This window comes from Benincasa hispida, chromosome 2, assembly GCF_027475165.1.
Source record: "Benincasa hispida cultivar pf3 chromosome 2, pf3_genome.v1.1, whole genome shotgun sequence".
In the NCBI taxonomy this organism is placed as follows: domain Eukaryota; kingdom Viridiplantae; phylum Streptophyta; class Magnoliopsida; order Cucurbitales; family Cucurbitaceae; genus Benincasa; species Benincasa hispida.
In genome coordinates this window covers 6,757,350-6,773,451 of record NC_143479.1, presented here as the reverse complement: position 1 = coordinate 6,773,451, position 16,102 = coordinate 6,757,350, and positions in this window count along the sequence as shown.

Genomic DNA, 16,102 nt, shown 5'->3' with positions numbered 1-16,102 from the left:
CCTAGTAACATCTCCCACTTGTCCTAGACAATGTGCCGCATATCCGGTAGACCCGAACTTTCTAAATAACCCTCGAACACTTTAGTGGTGAGAGACTTTGTAAATGGATCAACAATGTTATGCACCGAAGCAATCTTTGTGACAATCACATCACCTCGATGCACAATCTCCCGAATCAAATGATATTTCTGTTCTATATGCTTGCCTCTTCAGTGACTCCTAGGTTCCTTAGAATTTGCCACAGCACCACTGTTATCACAATAAAGTTTGATGGGCAAAGACATATTTGGAACAACTTCCAAATCAGTAAGGAACTTCTTAAGTCAAATAGCCTCCTTAGCAGCTTCACAAGCAACTACGTATTCGGCTTCCATATTGGAGTCTGCAATTCATCCTTGCTTGATGCTTCGCCATACTATAGCTCCTCCATTTAGAGTAAACCCTGACCTTGATGTGGATTTTCGAGAATCTCGATCAGTCTGAAAGTCAGAGTCTAGGTCTTCTGTAAGGATAAAATCCTTATCTCCATACACGAGCATATAGTCCCTCGTTCTACGAAGATACTTGAGGATCGTTTTGGCCGTCGTGCAGTGATCTAATCACGAATTGGACTGATATCGACTGACAATCCCTACTGCATAGCAAATGTCAGGTCTAGTACATAACATTGCATATATATAAGGCTACCAATAGTTGATGTATAGGAAATCCGTCTCATTTTCTCAACTTCTTGAGGAGTTTTAGGACACTATTCCTTAGACAATACAATTCCATGTCTGAAAGGTAATAAACCCTTCTTGGAATTGTGCATCGAATATCTGACAAGCATCTTGTCAAATACGATGCCTAAGACAAGGCCAACCTTTTGTTCTTAGGATCCCTTATAATCTAGATCCCTAGAACAAACTGCCTCTTACCTAAATCTTTCATTTAGAATTGGGTGGCTAGCCATTTCTTAACATCAGTCAGAAAACCTACATCATTCTCAATGAGTAGGATATCATCCACATACAGGACGAGAAAAAATACTGAGTTGTTGATGATTTTCTTATAAACACAAAGCTCATCAACATTTTGGTCAAAGCCATAAGATTTTATCGCAGTATCAAATCCTATATTCCAAGATGGAGATGCTTGTTTCAGTCCATAAATAGACTGATTAAGTTTGCATCCTTTTGCTCTTGATCTTGTTCAATGAATCCTTCTGGTTGATCATGTAGATGATCTTTTCAAGATTACCATTCAAAAAGGTAATCTTGATGTCCATTTGCCATATCTCATAGTCATAGTATGTGATTATGGACAAGAGAATCCTGTTGGACTTTAACATGACAACAGGTGAGAAAGTTTTTTCATAGTCCACTCCTTCAATCTGGGTATAACCTTTTGCCACAAGTCTAGCTTTAAAGGTCTGTACCTTTCCATCTACATCTCTTTTCCTCTTATAGATCCATTTACGACCTATAGGTTTTACCCCATCAGATTGCTCTACAAGCTTCCAGACAAAATTGAAGTACATGGACTCCATTTCTTGATTAATGGCTTTAATCCATTCATCTTTGTCAATATCTTCCATTTCTTGCTTATAAGACAATGGATCCTCAGCACCATCATTAGATATGATGTTTTGGGCTTTTGTTAAACCCATGTAGCATATAGATGGGTTCGAGGTAATCTCAACTCTTGATATGGATGACTAGATGAACTGATATCAACAATTCTTTTTTATCTATTATCCTGTTCAACAACTCTTGTTTAAGTCTCAGCAATTTCATTAGAAATCTCACTTAAAACAAGTTTTCTTCGTGGTTTATGATCCCTCATGTGGTCTTCTTCAAAGAAGGTAGCGTTTGTAGATACAAACACTTTATTCTCACTTGGATCATACAAGTATCCACTTCTCGTTTCCTTGGAGTAACCTATAAATAGGCACACTTTTAAACGATGTTCCAACTTTTTGGGGTTTGCCATTAGTGAACGGGTTGATGCCCCAAAGTCTCGTGTTTTGTAGTTTTTGTATAAACGCTTGTGTCGTATAATATATGATATTTACTTCACATCTTGTATTTTGCTCAGTTGCTTATTTTATTTGCTATACCACAAACCAATAAACATAAAATCCTGGTTATCTGTATGTGACTCAAGCATATATGTGGTGACATACAAGTGGATCATGTCTTGAATGATAACCAAAATGGTCTGTAGTATATGGATATAGGAGGGAAACCTTATCCTGGTAACGCTACGGATGCGACCCGTTTTTTAGAATGGTCACAAGTGTTATGACTTGTCATAGATGGTGATCTTCATCATTTGTGTTGAGGGCATGCGAGCGGGGGCATCCTATACAAAGAGTTTGTATAAGACTTGACCACGAAGTGTTAACGTCTCATTATATAACATTGTTCATGACAGACTTCACTTCACTAGGATGACCATAGGTAACATGACCTCAATCCTGAGTGAGTTGGGAACTCCTACCATTGAGGGCGATTCTTTGATTTGTATGGGTGCGAGTGGCCAGGTCGTCGATTCAAACCTACCATTTTGGGGATTCGTCTGATTTGGGAGCTGGGAACTCAGCTACACAAGATAGAATTCACTCCTTCCCCAAGGCAAGGGTAAGTAGATAGATAGCTTCCTTAAGGGTTGATTCTGGGACTTGAACGATGTGGCGCCACACACCTTCTCTTGGCCTGAGAGGTGTTCACACATATTTGGATTATGTAGTATTGTTCATTAGAGGAATCAGTGGTACTTAAAGAGTGAGATGTAACTACATGGGCAGAACGGTAATTTGGTTCAGTTGTACTTACGAGCATCTTTGAAGGGTCATCGTACTCATGATTGATTATATCCGATGGACATAGAAATATATCTATGGTAAGAAGAGCTCAACTATTGGTCTTTAGTGGAATGCTTGGCAGTTGACGGATGGTGGATCTCGTGGCTAAAGAGTTTAGTCAGCTATTCACGAACCGTTGGAACTTCGAGCACAGATCCATTAGGTTCCCTGGGTAGCTTGGATAAAGTCGAGAACTAGTGTTTGGGTTAATTTGAAATATTCAAATTGACAAGAGGAAGTTCGATTATATATGATATAATTGGACTAGTTAATTATATATGATATAATTGGCTAAATGTATGAGTTATCTTATTTTGGAGGAAATTAGATATAAATATGATTTATATCAAGCAGAGGAGAAAATACTATAGTAGATATGTGATATCAAACTATAGGGTAAAAATATAATATGATTATATTTATTATTAATTAATTGGTTAATTATATGATAATTAAGCCAAGTTTTCACGTTCGGACGTGGGTTGGTGTGGCAGCGTTGGTTATTGTAATCGATGAATAAAAATGAAAATGGTTTTCATTTTGAATTGTCCGTCCAAAAAGAAAGAGAGATCGCGCTGGGGAAAAGTAATCGATCGATTAGTATTTCGAGAGCCTATGTGATAGTCACTTTCCGCCTAAATGATCGTCCACCTCGCACCTAAACGATCACACAACAGTTCCTACACGATCGGATAGCTTCTCTAAATGATCGTAGTGTGTGTCGAGTTTGCTAAACAACCGTATACCATTTCCTAAATGATCGTTCTGTAAAACCTACACGATCGTGTAGTTCCTCCTAAACGATAAGCATCATGCTATACGATAATGCCTTTTTCCCTCCCACTTGCTTATCGCCTACACGATCCATGCTTTCTCTTTCCTCTACCAAATTCACCAAAGATCACGCTTTGGGTTCTCACTCCGAGAATACCTGGGGCTCTTTTCTGGTGGTGTCGTCCCCGCTGCGTTCATGATTTCATGGTTGTTCGTGCTGCTACATTCGATGCATCTGTTCAGACTTTGGTTGATCGGGTAGAGGTTTCTGCTGTGTTGAGTTCCGAAATTTGAAGACTGTCTTCAACTGGTATGGCAACTCATTCCCTTGTTATTTTGTTGTTCAGAGCATGCCGATAATTACTGTTTGCTTACATAACTGTACGTTTGAATGTATATTATGTATTTTGGTGACGGTGAGATCAGAGCGATCCGAACGTGCTCATGGAACTCTTCGATAAGAGATCCTACAATTAGTATTAGAGCCAGGTTCTGATACTCCGATTTCATATGTTGCAATGAAATGACATTTACGTTCTTGGTGGGTGCATTTCTACACTGTTTAATGGTTAAATTTGTTGTGGATGTGCGAGATTAATGAATGCTTTCATGGATGGTAGCCTCGGTTTGATTTAAATCCTTTTACATTTGCAATTGTTTGTAAAGGCCCCTATGTTTTTGGGCATTAATAATCGCTATCGAGTCTGTATTCAAATTTTGTTTGAAGTTTTGATTGTTCGAAGAAGCAGATCTGTGCAAGCATTGCGATTCTTCGAGGAAGGAGGCGATCTAGGGTTGATCGCATTGTGTAGAAGATGTGGTACGCGATCGCTATTAATCGCATCGTAAAGATGATGGAGTACACGATTGTTGTTGAACGCACTTGTTAAATGATGGGGTATGCGATCAAGAGTTGATCGTATTGTATTGACGATCGGGTACTGATGTGTTATTTTATTAAGTGGAAATATGGATGATATGCGTTGATGGAATTGCAATGTGCACTAAAGTTTCGCCAGCGGAATTCAAGTGTAAATTCCTCTGAGTTTCTTGGTAAGTCTAAGGTCGAACACAGGGACTTGTGAAAATAGATTGCGTTGATAATTTTTTATGAAAACTTTGCGGTAACCGGGAAAATAAATAAAGTGTTTGGTTGTTGATTGCGTTGATTAAAAATAAATAACAAATGCTGTAGAGTTTGAAAAGAGTTGGTAAACGGGAAATGCGATGAATATGCGGTGAACGGGTTGAGAAAGATTTCGGCTAACACTCGCTAGAATGTGTTCATACTTGCGATCACGCAACATGCATACAACAGTAAACCACCTCTCGGTGCGAATACCACGACTTTTAAGGCTAGAACGCATGCGATAAATATGCGATAAGTCTACAGGGTTTACACATAAACTTCTATTTGTATTTATGCGATGAAAACATGACATTCACACAAATATGCGACCACATAATATCATTCTCATTCCTAGGATGCATGTGATGCAAGTTGATAACAAAGCTTATCTCTAAGTCCCTATTTCTTGTTTATGCAAGCCTAATCTTGCTCTTTCAAGTCCAGATTCTAACCTAGCTCTCTCGAGATATTAGAATTAAAGCTTAGCTACTCATGTGTATTAAGAGAATGAGCAGATGTAGAATTAAAGCTTCCATTGAATAGATATGAAGATGAAGTACAAATAACAATGCAAGTATAATAAAGATCCTGATAGCAATTTTTTGCTGTCAGACATTTACACTATTTCTACTCGTGTTCTAAAGATATTCTCGCTCTCGCGAGAGTCGGCCCGTTCTCTACTCTTACGCCCCAAGGTTCTCTCTCGAGTTGCCCTGGGCGATCTCCGACGCCACCACTCTTCTTTTGCTCCGCCTTAAAAATGGAAGAAAACTATGAACAGAAGCAACTGGTTAACTCGTCAACCGATCAATCCCTTTTCAGAAGAATGCACTTAGTATTTATAGGGCATCAATGGTGAAAGGCGGCTTCTCTCTCTCGGTTGTATAGATGGGACAGCTTTAATTCCTGATTGATGCGCCAAATGATTGTTACTGATAAAGTTGAATGTACTTTGTGACCATTATCGGCTGTCAACTTAATTTGGATTCGACTGTCATCAGCTTTCTATCCCATTGCTCTTAATTGACCTTTCACCCAGATGCGCCCACCATGTTGTGCTGACCAAGTTACGGCGATCCTTCTCGGGCGAATGTTTGTGAGGTTAATGAATCCTAGGTAGAACACTCTGTGGGAGGTACTTGGGGCATAAGATGTTTGAATTAAACCTTTCACATTTCTCCTAAATAGTCCACACCGTGAGATCTACCCTCGGCCTTGCGGCACCTTTCGCATGTCCCCCTAATGGATGGTGTTTGGATAGGTCAATATCAAGGTGGATGGAGAGAGGGTTCATAGTAAGTGGGAGCGGGAAGTGCGATAACATATCCCTCGATCTCCCTCGTTAGGTTGAATAAAGTTACTGTGCATCGTCTCGAGGTACCCTGAGAGTGTCCCCCTACAGGATGGCAGTTTTGCGCGTTTCTTTATTTGATCTCCTGTAAGAGGATTATTGGTATTGGTGTCCTAATTCTCCCGAAGTCTCGTTGTTTTATAAAGATGCACATTGTTAAATGAATAAAATAAGTGTTATTTAATTCTGGCATTTACTCATATTCAATAAACAAAGCTCGGTTATCTTATGTGAACTTAAGCATGTATTTGTGATATATAAATGGATCATGCCTTAAGTGATAACCTAAATCGGTCTGTAGTATAAGGATTAAGGTGGGATACCTGATCCTGGTGACACTACGGATACGACCTGCTTTGTAGAGGTTTGCAAGTATTGTAAACTACTACAGATGGTTGATCTTAACCATTCATGTGGAGATGTGGAGCGAAGGTGTCCTATACAAAGAATTTGTATAAGACCTGAACCACGAGATGACTAGACTCTGTATATAACGCCGTTGATACTAGAGACTTGCATCTCACCTAAATGACCATAGGTGACACGACCTCAATCCTGAGTGTTTTGTGAACTCCTACCTTTGAGGGCGGTCCTTTGATTAGTATGGGTGAGAGTGGCCAGATTGCCAACTCAACATTCCCACCATTTTGGGGACTTGTCTGATCTGGGAGTTGGGAACTCAATCCACAATATGAAATTCACTCCTTTCTCGAAGCAAGGATAAGTAGAGAGATTGCTCCCTTAAGGGCTGATTTTGGGGCTTGAACATAGTGGTCACAGCTTCTCTTTGGAAGAGAAGACCCAGTCATAGTAGGACTATGATTTATGTTCATTAGAGAGATCAGTGGTACTTAAGGAGACAGATGTAACTACAGGGGCATAACGGTTATTGGCCTAGCTGTACTTACGAGCGATCTGTGAAGGGTTGTCGCACTGCTCATTGGTTAAGATGGAACATAATATATCTGTAGTGAAGAGAGTTCAGCTGTCGATCTTTAGTGGAGCGCCTGGCAGTTAATGGATGGTGGATCCCTTGACTAAAGAGTTTAGTCAGTTATTCACGTACCGTTGGAGCTTCGGATCTACAGGTCCATGAGGTCCCCTTGGTAGCTTGGATTCATGTTGAAGGATCAGTTCTTGGTGTTGAATTGAAATGTTTAAATTGACAAGAGGTATTTTTATTATATGTGATATAATCGGTATGATGTATGAGATACATCTAGTGGAGGATTGATGTAAATGAGATTTACATTAAGTACCATGGAATAGAAAAAGAACTATGGTTTATATGTTTCATGAGATGAAATATTAAAACTATAGGTTATAAATATAGTATAATAAGTTGGTTATCATTTATATTTATAATAATATTGATTATTAGATAATTAATACTTTTTCTTTTAACTAACCAAATGTAGTGGGTGGTGATTGATCATGGTAACCGTGAGGTTTTAAAAGGAAATCGGTTTCCTATTTTGAAGGAGAGGTTTTTGCAAAGTTTGAAAAGTTTTGAGTTTTCTCTCGGTGAAAAGAAACTCACGGAAATCGTCAAGTAAATATAGATTTACTAAATGACGGTTGGGCTAGATAAACGATCGTGCAGGTGCTAGCTAAACAATCGTGCAGTATTTACTAAGCGATCACATAGCTTTGCTAGATGAACGCTGGCCCAAGGTAAACAATCGTGTAGAATCGACCGAGCTAAACGATAGAGCTAAACGGTCGTATAGCTTTTGCTAGACGATCGCATAGTTTTATTTAAACGATTGGGCATCGACCTATACGATAGGTCTTCGACTTCTCCCACTTGTCCAGTTGTGTACACGATCTATCTTTCCTCCATTCGTCTGCCTCACACCAAGTCTGAACAGAGCCCACCCTCTGGATTCTCACACTAAGAATACAAGGGTCTGCTTGTTGGTGGTGTCAGACTCAACTCGACACCGTCGAGGTTTTTTTAAGGCCGTTGCGGTGCTGTGGAGGCTGTTCGCTTTTGCAGAGGAGTTCGTTGAGGACGAGCGCGAAGTGTTCGTGCGGTGTTGTGGTCGTGTAGATCGAGCGTTCGTGATTGTAGTTGTTCGATCAGAGTCACACATCAGAGCGTGGAGACGTTTCTGCATATGTGCGTAAAGTTTCCTCTGTACATTTTATAGCTCGTGCTATAATTTCTCTGTATATTTGCATAACCACTAGTATTGAAGTCGACTGTAAATGTATTGTTGTTTCATGATTGTAATTTGGAATAATCTTGCTTTCGCTGCTCACAGAAATCATCGTTCTGATTTCCTTCAAGGATAAGGTAACTTATTCTCTTATCCTAATCTGCTTCTTCCCTACGGTGGGATCATTATGGCAGGACTCTAGCACCGAAAGCGAGAAGTTACACTTACGTGGAATAGTTAAAGTTTAACGATTCTGGACCAGAAAATGGTGGCTGTTAAGTTCAGTTCCAAAAGTTAGTTCTGCCTAATGGTTGGAAATGTCTCGTCCCAGTGAAAGGGCAATTGATCACCCCATCAGTGATGTTTGTCCTGCCTCACTGGGGCATCATTGCAAAATAGAAGTCTATATCTTAGGGTACTTGAAATCTTTTTGCAAAATTGATTGGTTTAAAAGTGGTTTAGCAAAATCTAGTAAAGTTTTGTTTGTATTTTAAGCAACTTTTTCAAAATGGCAACAACCACGTTGGCATTACTAAGCGCCGAAAAACTTACTGGCGATAATTTCGCAACATGGAAACACATGATCACAACAATCCTGATCATCGAGGATCTCATGTTCGCTCTCACGGAGGCTTGTCCTCCTATCCCAGCTCCGAATGCCGCTTGAAATGTTCAGGAGGCATACAAGCGATGGACAATGGCGAATGAGAAGGCCCAAGCCTACATCTTGACAAGTCTTTCTGAAGTCTTGGCCAAGAAACATAAGCTTATGGTCTCAGTGCGTGAGATCATGGAGTCCCTGCGGGGGATGTTTAGACAACTGTCTAAACAACTCATGCATGAGGCTATTAAATACATATTCAACTCCAAAATGGAATAAGGCACCTTTGTTCGTGAACATGTGCTAAACATGATGGTCCACTTTAATGTGGCGGAGTTGAATGGGTCTACCATCGATGAGGGCAACCAGATTAGCATAATCCTGCATTCTTTTCCAGAGAGCTTCCTGCACTTTGTTAGTAATGTGATTCTTAACAAAGTGAAATATAACCTATAACGTTCCTCAATGAGCTGCAGACATACCAATCTTTACTGAAAAGTAAGTAGATGAACAAAGGTGAGGAAAATGTTGCTTCATCCAACAGGACGTTCCTTAGAGGTTCGACCTCAGGAACAAAGTCTTCACCTTCTATTTCTAACTTTGCAAAGGGGAAGAAGAAGAAGGGTGGTAAGGGAAAAGGGAAGGCACCTGTTAACCCACCGCCTGTCACCCCAAGGAGGCATCCACAAGTTACTAAGGGAAAGTGTTTCCACTGCAACCAAGATGGACACTGGAAAAGGAACTGTCCTCGGTATTTGAAAGAGAAGAAAGCAACCAAGGCTAAGGCCAAGGCCGATAAAATAAATGTGATTTACTTGTATTTGAAACTTGTTTAGTGGAAAATGATGATTCTGCCTGGATAATTGATTCGGGTGCCACTGATGACATGCAGAAATGCATGTCATCTTAGGCCATTTACTTAGAATGATGAAGGTTGTTAAGCAGAATATACGGCAATCATGTTAGGAATTCACAAGAAAGTGAGCTTGCATCGATCAACATGTTGAATCTCAGCTACCCGTTATTTTGCATTATTATGCGTTCAATGTTCTATTTTTGTAGCTAAAACAGGAAATAGATGCAAACGTGGAAACCAGACCACCGCATAGACGACCGCATGCGAAGAAACTCTCCATCGCAAAGGTAAACGCATGGATGTTGCGGAAATCAACCGTATGCGTCCATCACATAGAAGTTGCGCTCGTCAAGCAATTGCGGTCATCGTGTAAAGTTGTGGTGTTAAGCGAATGCGGTCATTGAATGATTGCGGGTACATGACAACGCATACTAATGGGAGAAACGCAAGGTTAGTGGAATGAATGCATCAACGCATCTACCTCGAGAAAAACTAAAAGATGAATTTTACATTTCACTTACCACGCCGTTAGTGGCAGATGTTCAGAAAGGACTAACGCGCTGAATGTCAGACTCAGAGCAGTCTAATTAATGCTATCGATGACCCAAGCTCTATAAATAGAAGCTGATGAGCAGGAATTCAAGTTATCCGGGGATTTTCCCCGCGATCTAGACAAAATACGTGAGAAGACGCTTGAGAGTTCTTCACCTCCTTCATCCATTCCGAGTGATGACCGTAGCCTTCGACCGGAGCTAGATCTCGAGAGAGTCAGCTCCTCCACTCATCCATGGCACTACCGGGGCACATCCGCTAGAAGCAAGTCTTTGCTTCCCGCAGGTCATTTCATTTCCCTTTCTTTTCTTATATTGTATTGTATGACATTTTATGATTAAGGAATTAACACAATTTGTTTTCAATGCATTTCTTTGTTTCCTTCGACTCCATCTCCATCTTCCTTGCTTAGCATCTTTACTTTTATTGCAACACTTAATGGGATTGCATGGGTATCGCATACTTAGTCATGTAGATTAGGGATATGAAACATGTAGCAACCCACCGAGAGGTGTGCGTTGCTTGAGTGTGTGAGTAACCTTATTTTCTTAGTGTGAAGCTATGGCAATGCCTGTCTATAGGCTAACGCATTGCTTGCTTGAGTGCGTTGGTTGGTCGCATTAAGCAATGTATGCATTGGTCACTAAAGATAGGAACAATCTTAGGTCAGCAGAGTTCATACGGTTACCTTGTCCTATGAGCGCATCATTCATCATGTAGGCATACTTGGGAGAGTAGTCTAAAACCCAAATCTAAGACTCGGGAGAGCGGATTGGAACGCATAGGCAAGAATGGGGATCGTAAAGATAAGCTCCGTTTGCTATAATATAGCGTATGCACCCTACAGATTGGATATTGCATGCATCCAGGAAGTAGGATAAGGGGTTATGTGGCAACCACGCTCATGCGGCAGGAGCTAGTGAACTGGTTATGGAGGTCTAAGCAGGCATAGGCTTCTCGACAATATCACAGATACACCAAATACATCTTAGAGTTAGCTTCACATGTGTGTAGCATGATTGCATGGCTTGTGTTGACTTGCCCTTGCGGTCACTCTTAAGGGTTGCAATGAAATCATCTCCGCATTTTATCAATTTTTCCATTCATTTATTTCATGCCAAGAGTTGTCGTATCTCTACCTCTCATGCATATTCTCATTGCGTTGTCTGTTAGATAGGAGTAGGAATAGAGTTAACTTAGCAACCTCTCTTCCATTCTTTTATTTAAACCGCCACATGCACATCACCGCATTCATTGTGCTACAAGTCCCTGTGTTCGACCTCGGATCATCCGAGAAATTTGCGTTCGCATTATACTTGGCGTGAACTCAAGAAAACTTGTGACAGGACGCATGGTCATCATATACATTCGTTAACGCATTATCATTCAAACGCATGACTATCAACACATATCTTAGGAACATGCATCGCATATTGTGTCCACGGGATTTTAGTTATTGAATAATTTAACTTCTAATTTTCTGTCACCAGCCACTAACCATGTTTGTTCTTCTTTTCAGGGGATTAGATGTTGGCGACAGCTGGAGCTGGTGAGATGACGATGCGATTTAGCACCGGGCACGTTGTCTCAGCTATGGTAGTGGGAGGATTCCAGTTAGCTTTACAGAATAGGTTTCTTATTTTAAATGGTGTATATATTGTTCCAGGACTAAAGAGGAACCTCATTTCTGTGTATATATTTATTTTAAATGATGTATATATTTATTGCAATATAAATATACTATCTATTAATGTGAATAAAGCGTTTATTCATAAAGATTGTGTTTTTCTTTGCACAGCAAATCTAGAATCGAATTTATATGTGCTAAGGTCGTTAGCCATTAATTCCCTCCATAATACTGAATTGTTCAGAACTGTCGTAACTCAATCAAAATGTCGACGTATTTCTCCAAAAGAAAATGCCCAACTTTGGTATCTTCATTTAGGACACATTAATCTCAATAGGATTGAGAGATTGGTGAATAATGGACTTCTAAGTGAGTTAGAAGAAAATGTTTTATCAGTATGCAAATCTTGCCTTGAGGGTAAGATGACTAAATGACCTTTTACTGTAAAAGGTTATAGAGCCAAGGAGGCTCTTAAGATAGTACATTCTGACCTTTATGGTCCTATGAATGTGCGAGCCCGAGGTCGCTATGAGTATTTTATCAATTTTACTAATGATTACTCCAGGTACGGGTATGTTTATCTTATGCAACGAAATTCTAAATCCTTTGAAAAGTTCAAAGAGTTCAAGGCTGAAATTGAAAACGCATTGGATAGACGGATTAAAACATTTCGATCGGGTCGAGGTGGGTTGATGCTCTAAAGTCTCGTGTCCTGTGGTTTATAAATAGTTTGTATGAACGCTTGTGTTGTATAATATATGATATTTACTTCACATCTTGTATTTTGCTCAATTGCTTGTTTTATTTGCTTTACCACAAACCAATAAATATAAAATCCATGGTTATCTATATGTGAGTCAAGTATGTATATGGTGACATACAAGTGGATCATGTCTTGAGTAATAACCAAAAGGGTCTATAGTGTATTGATATAGAAGGGAAACCTTATCCTAGTAACGCTACGGATGCGACCCACTTTGTGGAATGGTCACAAGTGATGTGACTTGTCACAGATGGTCTAATCCTGATCATTCGTGTTGGGGACATACGGGTGGGGGCATCCTATACAAAGAGTTTGTATAAGACCTGACCACGAAGTGTTAACGTCTCGTTATATAACACTGTTCATGACAGAGACTTCACTTCATGAAGATGACCATAGGTAACATTGTATGGGTGCGAGTGGCCAGGTCGCTGATTCAAACCTACCATTTTAAGGATTCGTCTGATTTGGGAGCTGGGAACTCAACTACACAAGATGAAATTCACTCCTTCCCTGAGGCAGGGGAAAATAGATAGATAACTTCCTTAAAGGCTGATTCTGGGGCTTGAAAGATGTGGCGCCACATACCTTCTCTTGCCCCGAGAGGTGTTCACACATATTTGGATTATGTTGTATTGTTCATTAGAGGAATCAGTGGTACTTAAGGAGTGAGATGTAACTACAGGGGCAAAACGGTAATTTGGCCCAACTGTACTTACGAGCATCTGTGAAGGGTCATCGTACTCATGATTGGTTATATCCGATAGACATAGAAATATATCTGTTGTAAGAAGAGTTCAGCTGTTGGTCTTTAGTGGAATGCCTGACAGTTAACGAATGGTAGATCTCGTGGCTAAATAGTTTAGTCAGCTATTCACGGACCATTGGAGCTTTGAGCCACAGGTCCATTAGGTCCCCTGGGTTGCTTGGATAAAGTCGAAAATCAGTGTTTGGGTTAATTTGAAATGTTCAAATTGACAAGAGGAGATTATATATGATATAATTGGACTAGTTAATTATATATGATATAATTGGCTAAATGTATGAGATACCTTATTTTGGAGGAAATTAGATATAAATATGATTTATATCAAGTAGAGGAGAAAACACTATAGTAGATATGTGATATCAAACTATAGGGTAAAAATATAATATGATTATATTTATTATTTAATTGGTTAATTATATGATAATTAAGCCAATTTTTCACGTTCGGACGTGGGTTAGTGGGGCAGTATCGGTTATTGTAACCGATGAATTAAAATGAAAATGGTTTTCATTTTGAATCGTCCGTCAAAAAAGAAAGAGAGATTGCGCTGGTGAAAAGTAATCGATCGCTTAAGTATTTCGAGAGCCTATGTGATAGTCACTCTCCGCCTAAACGATCATCCACCTCCCACTTAAACGATCACACACAAATTCTTACGCGATTGGATAGCTTCCCTAAGCAATTGTAGTGTATGCTAAGTTTGCTAAACGATCGTATACCATTTCCTAAACGATCGTTCTACAAAACCTACACGATCGTATAGTTTCTCCTAAACGATAAGCATCGTGCTATACGATAGCGCCTTTTTCCCTCCCATTTTCTTATTGCCTACACAATCCGTGCTTCCTCATTCCTCTACTAAATTCACCAAAGATCACGCTTTGGGTTCTCACTCCGAGAATACCCGGGGCTCTTTTTTGGTGGTGTCGTCCCCACTACGTTCGTGATTTTGCGGTTGTTTGTGCTGCTGCAGTCAACACATCTGTTTGGGCGTTGGTTGATTGGATAGAGGTTTCCGCTGCATTGAGTTCCGAAGTTCGAAGACTATCTTCAACTGGTATGGAAACTCATTCCTTTGTTATTTTGTTGTTCATAGCATGCTGATAATTACTGTTTGTTTGCATAACTGTGCGTATGAATGTATATTGTGTATTTCGGTCATGGTGAGATCGAAGCAATCCGAACATGCTCATGGAACTCTTCGGTAAGAGATCCTTCAATTGTAAGCAAGTGGAATTTTTGGGGACATTAAAAAATGGTGTATTTCCAAAAATTGGCCAGATCATTCAAAACAGTGTATATTGTGTATTTCAATTGGTAAGAGATCCTTCATGGAATTCATTAGCACATGAGCTGGACATCCCTAAATCCTGAAGTGGCGTAAACTACCTTTTACGACCTCTCCATAACTCAAAATGTGTTTTAGAAATACTCTTTGAGGGAACGTTGTTCAAAATATAAACTGTAGTCTCTACTGCATTTGCCCAAAACGAGTCAGGTAGACGAGCATAACTCATCATAGACCAAACTATGTCCAACAGGTTTATATTTCTCCTTTCTGATACATCATTCTGCTAAAATATACCTGGGGCTGAGTGTTAGGACGTGATTTCAAATTCTATCATACAGTTTTAGAATCTTAAGTCCATATACTCTCCACCCCGATCAAATCGTAGTGTTTTTATATTTTTTCCTAACAAGTTTTCAACTTCGATGTTATACTCCTTGAACTTTTCAAAAGCTTCAGACTTATGTTGCATTAGGTATACATACCCAAATCTTGAATAATCATCTATAAAAGAGATGAAATATTCATACTACCTCATGCTCTTACATTCATCGAACCATAGAGAGTCAGAATGTATAAGCTACAAGGTTTCTTTGGCTTTCTATTCTTTTCCAGTAAAATGTCATTTGGTCATTTTACCTTCAAAGCATGACTCACATACTAGTAAAAAGTTTTCTTCTAAACCATTTAAAAGTCCACTTTTCATCAAATTCTCAATCCTATTGAGATTTATGTGGCCTAACCTTAGATGTCAAAGATGGGCATTTTCTTTAGGAGAAATTCTCGGTCTTTTTACAGTTGTTGCTGTTTTGAACATTTTAGTATTGAGCATAACTTTTTTGAGTAACAGCTTTAGTACATACAAGTTAATTTCCATTGAACCAAACCTAACTCCATTCCATTCTTAAAAATAAACACTTTATTCTCTAATAAGGAAATAGAATAATTTTGTTCAATCAGACAAGAAACAGAAATTAGGTTCCTTTTGATATGAAGAACTACGTATACATTATCTAATAACATATAACGTTTCTTGTCCAAAATAACTTAAGCCTGTCTATAGCAACAGCTGAAACGACTTCACCAGTACCAACTCTAAGAGTCATCTCTCCAACTTTCAACTGTTTCCAGGAACCAAATCCTTGATGGGAAGAACATACATGGTTAGTAGCTTCTGAATCAACTATCCAGGTAGAATCATCATTCTCTACTAAGCACGTCTCCAAGACAAATAAATCATACTTATTGTCTTTAGAGTTCTTTATTTTCTGGAGAGTAGTGGGATCAGTACCATAACCCAAATTGTAAACTCCAAGTTTCATTTCAGAGGACAATCCTCGTCGATGAACTTCATCAGAGTTGGCAACAATTGCTTTCTCTGTTAG